Genomic DNA, 7,667 nt, shown 5'->3' with positions numbered 1-7,667 from the left:
AAGGCATGGCATGATCGACACATCAAGAAATGCACCTTTTAGGTGAACAATTTGGTTTTGTTATATGACAGAAAATTGACGAAATTTCCTAGAAAGTTTCAAATGCATTGGATAGGTCCCTATGTAGTCAAGAAAATTACATATGGTGGCACAGTTCGACTTGTGAAGCTGAGTGGGGAATTGTTTCCGAGAAAAGTCAATGGTAATCGATTGAATTTGTAAAAAGGTTATCCATCCCCTACATAATGACTATATGATGGCTTGATAGTCTTAGTACTCAAGGGAGCTACAAGGAAGTAAGGGATTGTAAACTACACTCCCTGGGAAGTGGAAAAATGAAGTAAGGGGGTTACGCGATGGAAGTAAGAAGTGCGCCGGTGGGAGTTGTGCCAGGAAGGTTGCACCATGCAGGTTGAATTTGCATAGCAAGGTCGAAAACTAACTATTGGGTGCACTGTAGGTGATTAGATGGTGAAATTTCCGTTAGAAGGAGTGGGTAGGTTGCATTTATGGCACAATTCTTTGGAAGTTTGCCACCAAAGATGCATTTATGATAGAAATTTGAAGGGAACTGTCGGATTTGAATTCAAATTCGCCTATAAATCTTGGAAGCTAGACAATGTTAGAACACTTTGATTTCAGATAATTTTCTTTATCCCTTGCTGCCAAAGAGATTACTGTATGTTTGAGAAGATTTGGGAAGACATTTTAGCCCAACCAGAACTTTCCAGCTTACCTAAGTGGTGCTGAGAGATCATATTTGAGAGAATGACGACCACTAACCCCGCAAAAGGTGAAAGTTTTGAATTTGCAGCGCCTAAAGTCGTATAGGAAATGGAAGAAACACCCTCTATAACTACAGTGCTAAGGTCACCTAGTCCTAATTTGTCTACTGTCGAGAAGAAACAAAAGAAACCTCAGCAAGTTTCGGTGCGCTAATCACCGAGGAAAAACCCCCATGAGATTCAACAAAAGGGGAAATTGGATAAGTCAAAACAATCGCATGAGTCCCTGGATCCTGATGAAGAAGAGCTTCAAGGCAGAATTGAGGAGATGGAAGTTGAAGAGGGTGAGCCTACAACTCAGCTCCCAAATTATATCCCACCAGGACAAGGAAAAGCGAAGGTACCAAAGGACCTAGATACTGCAAAGTTCATGGTTTCTACACCACTGTTGCTGGAGAAGGTGGTATTTGAAGGCACTCTCTTAGGGAAAATTCCTATGCTCAAAATGGAGGATTGGGATATGGCAGATCATGAGAAATTATCCCAGTTGGTGCTGAATAAGTATTTGGAAACGATCTACAACGAGGGGACCGAAGTAATGCGACTGGAGCCAATGAAATGGGTCACGGGGGTTGAACAGGAAGGATTGCTAAATATTTTGTACGTGTAGCATTTTAGTAGAACAAACATCAACACAGTTTGTGTTTGACAATTTCTTACCCCAGTGCATGATTGGTGACTCTGGTTGGGAGAACCCATCCCTATTATCGATATGTTGATCCATCAAATCACTATGTTGCCCCATCAGGGGGTGGATCCAACAGAGGCATTTGGAGGAAAAATCAAAGAAAAATAAGTCACAGACCAAATGAAGAGCGAGTTCGGCCTAGTGAAGAAGTCATCTGGATATTACACTCGCTCTATTATAGGCAAGGCGGTGTAGTTTGCCACGCAGATCTTGGCCTACAAGATCATGAGGAAGTGTCGCATGGACGAGGTTCCGACGTTAGAAATTTCACTAGATGTGCAACATGCTAAGAAGGTACAGTACAACTAGGTGCAGTACCTCTGCAAGGAGTTTCTGGAAAACTGTCGGGAGACCCAAGACAATGGAAAGGAATTTCACAATGCTTGGCTGCTACTATTGATTGCGTTGGTCGTGTGGAGGCTAGCACAAGATTGTCAATTCCCTCCACAGGAAGCTGACTTACTAGAAGCCGCCAAGTTCGCTTCGATCTTTGGCGACGAAGGACCCTGCAAGAGTCATGGAAACCAAGATGTTTTGGGTGCTGGTCGATATGGATCTTCGCATGGTGATCAACTAGAGGCCAAGGCTATCACCAACTCTATTTGAGCAATTAGAGGCTTATGAAGAGTTCAAGGCGACTTTTAACAATGTGTCTATCCGCGTGAGAAAGGATCCAAAGAAAACATGGTAAAAGTTGTCGTACCTGGTGAGTGAGGCTGATGCACAAGAGATTATGGGGAAATGGCCAGGAGAGTGGTTGCAACCATCAAAGCTTGGCGTGGGTACAAGTAAGGTAGGGGAAAGTTCCTCCACGCATGCCACAACAACACAGAAGGAGAAGGAGGCTGAGCAAGCCACAACTAGAGAGAAAGCTGAGCAACAGAAGAAGGAAGTTGCTGCCAAAGAAATTGTTCCTAAGGCAATTGTTGAGAAAGACCATTATTGATGTTGAGGAGTCCACTTCAAAACACATTAATGAAAAATGGGATTATGATATTGAAGAAGGTGGGGCTAAGGAGCAGCGCACTCCCTTTAAACTAAGGAAGTGGACCAAGGAGACGACTTCCAGACCTCGAAAGAAGAAGAAACATGACAAGCACTCACATGTTTATCCAATGGTCCTCATGAAGGAGGAATTGGATGAAATCGAAGACAAGGTGCACAACACCATGACGGAACTGTGGAAATAGTTTGAACAACAGTACCTGCAGGTGCCGAGGAATGTGCAGAAGGATTTGTGCGACCTGTAGATTCAGATGGGATGGCTGCAAGAGAGTGTTGCCTAGGCGAGTGGGATTCAAGAAATCTTGCAACAAGAGAGCGCGACTGTGTTTGACATTGATCCAACTCTGGACCTTAGAGTCATTCCGCTACCAGAGGGGTCCCTGCAAGCTCATTCAGAGGAAGGAAACACTTAGTTGGCATAGCTCAAGGACATGGGTGTCAATCTCGTGGCACTTCCTATTCAGACCCTCCATGAATTACATCAAGGAGTATCCGACAAGCTAAGGGTCAGGGAGTAGCGTACACCGCTAGTAATCAACGAAGTGAAGGCCAACAATGAGTAAATCTTCGCAGAAAAGGTGTTGGCATTGAAAGAGAGATTTAGAAATGGCCACGCAATACTAAATGTTGGAGGTGTCCATTACATAGGCATGTAATATGGTGCTAGAACTAAACATTCTCGACGACGCAGAATCAACAACAAAGATTAAAAAATTGGTTGCAGTAGTCAGGGAATCAAAGGAGGAAATCGACCAAGTTTGATTTGAGTTATAGATGCATATCTCAGAGTTGCAGTTGAAGTTGTAGCCGAACACTCCGCCAGAAGTTTGGGAACAACGCAGAGCATCGATTAAAGAAGAAATGGCCACTCAGGACACAACACTCAAGGACTACACAGATCTATTTGAATAGGCCATGGAACTTTAGACATATCTGCAGGAGGATCCCACTCTGTAGAAGATTGGTATAGACATCAGGGAGAAGCAGTAGCATTTTGACAAAATCAAGTCGACTGCGTGCACTTCAGCTCCAGTCCAGTGCTTCACTTGGCTACAGGAAGGACAACAGTTGCAGACATCGATTGAAGAACTACAACGAAAATACGCCATCTTGAGGGCCTGGAAAAAACCATGGATAGATAAAGGGTGTAGGATCACTTTGTTAGCTCATGAAAAATTGAAGACCATCCAATAGACACAACGGACGATGGGCCTCGCGGTGGAAGGCCCTACTATAGAAAAGTTGATCGAAAAAGTACAACAGGTAGTGGTGTAGGGTACTGCTGGTTTGTAAGTACTGAAGGTGGAGTTCCACGAACTCCAAGAGAAGATTGTTGTGCCAATCGAGTGACTCAAGAGTGAGTCACCCAATTTTTGTTAGGGGCCTTTTGAGATAGGGTCCCCGGGGTCAAATTTTGAGTAAAAGTTAATATATTTTTGTATAAAGTGTAAAGTCTCCAAGTAATGTGGAAATGGAGCAAAAAGATAGTATGATTCAAAGGGGATTTAGTCCCTTAGGTGGGTAGGTGATAGGACATTTTTGAGACCAGCCCATGGTCTGCAAACCATGATATTTTAAGCAAAATGCTATATATAGATGATTCATAGAGAGTCTAAAAAAGTAACTTTTTGGTAAGAATCATTGTATTGGGAAAGAAGCTAAGGCAGGAAAGGATTGTTTCCTATACTTAGGTGAAAGGTGAATGCTCCTACCGCTGAGTGTGTGGAGACCTTGGTAAGTTCGCAGGTTGAGTGCGCAGGCCCCTGCAGCTGAGTGTGTAAGGAAAAAAAGTCTGTAATTGAACGATTATACTAAATAAAGACAATTTTGGGCCAATTTGGATGTATCTGTGTATTATTTCTTACTTCTGCAAGTTTATGTATATTTTCTCTATGTTATGATTTGCATGAATTAATGCTTATTTGTTGCGCAAAAATAGTAGATTTGTATATTTATGCATGTTAAGGATAATTAAGGACCTTCACAAAGATCTGCACATTGTTTAAGCATATTTACAATAATTGTATGTTTGAAAGGGTTAAGGTGTGCAGAGGTAGATCTAATCCATAAGGACTCCACGAACCTATCACACAAGACTCTGGATGCATAAAACTAGTTCTTTCATCCCCCAATGCTACTTCGGGTGGGATTGCAGCCTGCGCTATGCAGGTTATTGCCGAAAGGGCCAGTGGTTAGAGTTTTGTTGGTTGGTGCAGATAACGTTGAACTTGGGTCAAGCCCTATCAAGCCAACAATGGTCAACCATGGTCAATTATCATATAACACACATTGTTACAATGATTGTGTGAATATGAAAATCAACCATGGTAAACCATGGTCAACCATGTTTGTTTTAGGGTTTATAATATATTTATTTTAGGGATTATATACCTTGGGTTTAATATTACTTCCTTGGGTTTATAGTCCCTTGGGTTTTTAACATTGATCCCTTAGGTTTATTATTCCCTTTGGTGTTTAATATCGATCCCTTGGGTTTAATTATTAGTATGAATAATCCCTTACATTTATTAATTTGTAGAGAAATTATAATATTATTATAAGTTTATAATATAACATATATTAAGTTAATGCATGTGTTGTATATTAACTACATTTAATAATGCAATTGTGTTAGAAATAAGAAAAACACCAACTTCTTAAACAAAAAAATATTTCCCCTAAAGTTACCTAATCTAACCAAGTTGTTCCATATTTGTCATAAACAAACCATAACGCGAAGTCAATTGAATATTTATGATTAGTTAAAAAGTATAATTTTCCATCAATTCTATGTTTCGGATGGCTTTTCAAATCTTACCAGCCACGAATCATGCCACTAATAACGACTTCAATTATATTTCAATTTTCTCTCCTTGGATGACCACTGTCATGTCCCTACACCTGCGGTAGTCTTCCAACCTCTTATAGTGAGGTGCGCCACCACCGAACACTTTCTTTTCAGCAATACTTATGTTCGTGGACTATGCCTACTTTCACTTTAACATTAATTAGCTTGTGTTTTGCAACCAAGTAAACATACATTTATCCTTTATACCAATGAAGCCCATACTCATTCATTATCCATAACAATTATAAAGACAACAACAATTGCAACAGTATAAAGGGGAGGGGCAATTCCCCGTAATGTGAGTTTGCCCGAATCAATATATTATATAATCATCATTTTTACAATGTACCGGCTAAGTCCTTGGGAAACCCCAAATTTACACTTAGACAAATTTTCACAACTTCGGCAAACTCGGTTTCCCAGCTCGTCGGCACCTCCGCACGGTCGCCGCACGACTCTCCAACCCGTCGTTCACCTCGTCGCACCTCTTCGCCGGTTTGCTCTTCGTTTGGTCGCAAACGCCCAAACCGTGTATCCCTGCCCACACGTAGTCCCGCTTGCCAACTCTTGACAAACGCCCAAATCGTGTGCACAACACGTAGTACCGCCTGCCCAACTCAACGACCTCTGTTTCCAACCTCCGTTTCACCTTCGTGCACACTTGCACAGTGGGCAGGCGCTCACCCGAGTCGCCAAGGCACCCACGCCAAGTCGTCGCACAAACGCCTCTGCACAATGCACCCGGGCATGCCTTGCCCAACACATCCACCTCTCACCAAGTGCGACTCACCAAGAGGAGCGCAAGAGGTATGCGCTCATCCTCCACTTAAAACTGCGCACTAGAAGCTCTCCTCCAAGAGCGAAGATAGAGTGATCTGCGATGATGCCTTTGAACGCTCTACGCTCAAGAATATATACATGTTTTAGTGTGTGGGTGGGCTGCCTAGCTGACTGCCCACACACCCCTCTTGCACGCCATACTCAAGTTAGCCTTGGGCTCTCCCATAGGTCGGCCAACCCCTCGCACATCCCTTCAAACCATGGTATAAACCATCGCCACTTTTTCCACAAGTGTCGTAATCGTTCATTGTTTCGTCGCATGGAGCTCGCAGAAACGTCACATTTCCTCCGCACGCCCGGTTCGTCGCACCCGCCTGTCGCACTATCGCACGCCCGTGCATGGTCACCCGACGCCCAACCGCACTGCAGCTCCGAGGACCTTACATCCTCCTCCACCTGAAATCATTGTCATCCTCGACAACATACCATCCTGGTAGCCATCCACCAAGATCTTCCATGATGTCAACTCCTCCACATACTGTAACTATCACTGCATCATATGTAGAACCACTGTCTCCACCATGTCTCACCTTGGCAACCATCTGTCACCAAGATCACCATACCAAGGTATACACCTCATCGGTATGTCATTCATCAGAGATCATCTCGATCCATTATCATCGATCACCCCATCAAAATCTCCACATGCTGCTCTCCCATGGAAGGCTGGTCCCTCCATCCAAGCTACATGCCCACTGCAACATCCCGTGTCGACCTCATCATGTGTCATCATGTGAACTGCTGCCATGATACTCCAACACAATGCTAACACATCTTTGCACACTGTCGACCCCCATGTCTGAACTAGTCGGATGGCCAGTCCAACTGTCACGCTCAATCATGAGAATGCACATCCTCATGCCACCATCAGTTGTTTCTCAAGACATCCTGCCACATCCTCAACTCGATCAAGAATCCATCTCCATATAAGTGTAAGCCATTCTCAGGTCCATGAAGTAGTCCTCATCTCATCTGCAACATGTTTTCCAAAGTAGTTGAATCTCGGCTCAACCCATGCCTAAGTATTGCCACCAAGGCATCATCATCGTTGTAACTCCATCACTCCAAAGTGTCTCATATCGATCATCCACATCAAGTCACTCTTCCAAGCCATGACCATACATGTACTTTGAAAGTATGCATCCCATACTGCATCAAAGTCTCTGACCTCAGCTCCTCAATGGATCATATCCTCTAAGTCCACCATATATGAAGTCCCTAAAAGTCACAACCTCATGTCATCATGAGCTCCATAATCAGCTCATAAATCCAACCAAGTCCATGGCCTTGTTGTACAAGAGTGCACAACCTCTCCACCAACTCATAAGTAATAAGTCTCCATATCACATCAGCAAATCCATCCGCACAACATCCCTTCCTTGGCACTCCTCATTGGATGCCCATAAGTGACACCTCTACAAGTGCTCTTGCACAATGTCCCAGTATAAGACTGCCATGCTCCATGTCTCCAACCTGATGTCCATGACTAAGTTGCCCATGT

This window comes from Pinus tabuliformis, chromosome 2_2, assembly GCF_031772625.1.
Source record: "Pinus tabuliformis cultivar Carrire ecotype Pingquan chromosome 2_2, CPIR1, whole genome shotgun sequence".
NCBI classification, from domain to species: Eukaryota; Viridiplantae; Streptophyta; class Pinopsida; order Pinales; family Pinaceae; genus Pinus; species Pinus tabuliformis.
This window is presented reverse-complemented; position numbering follows the sequence as displayed.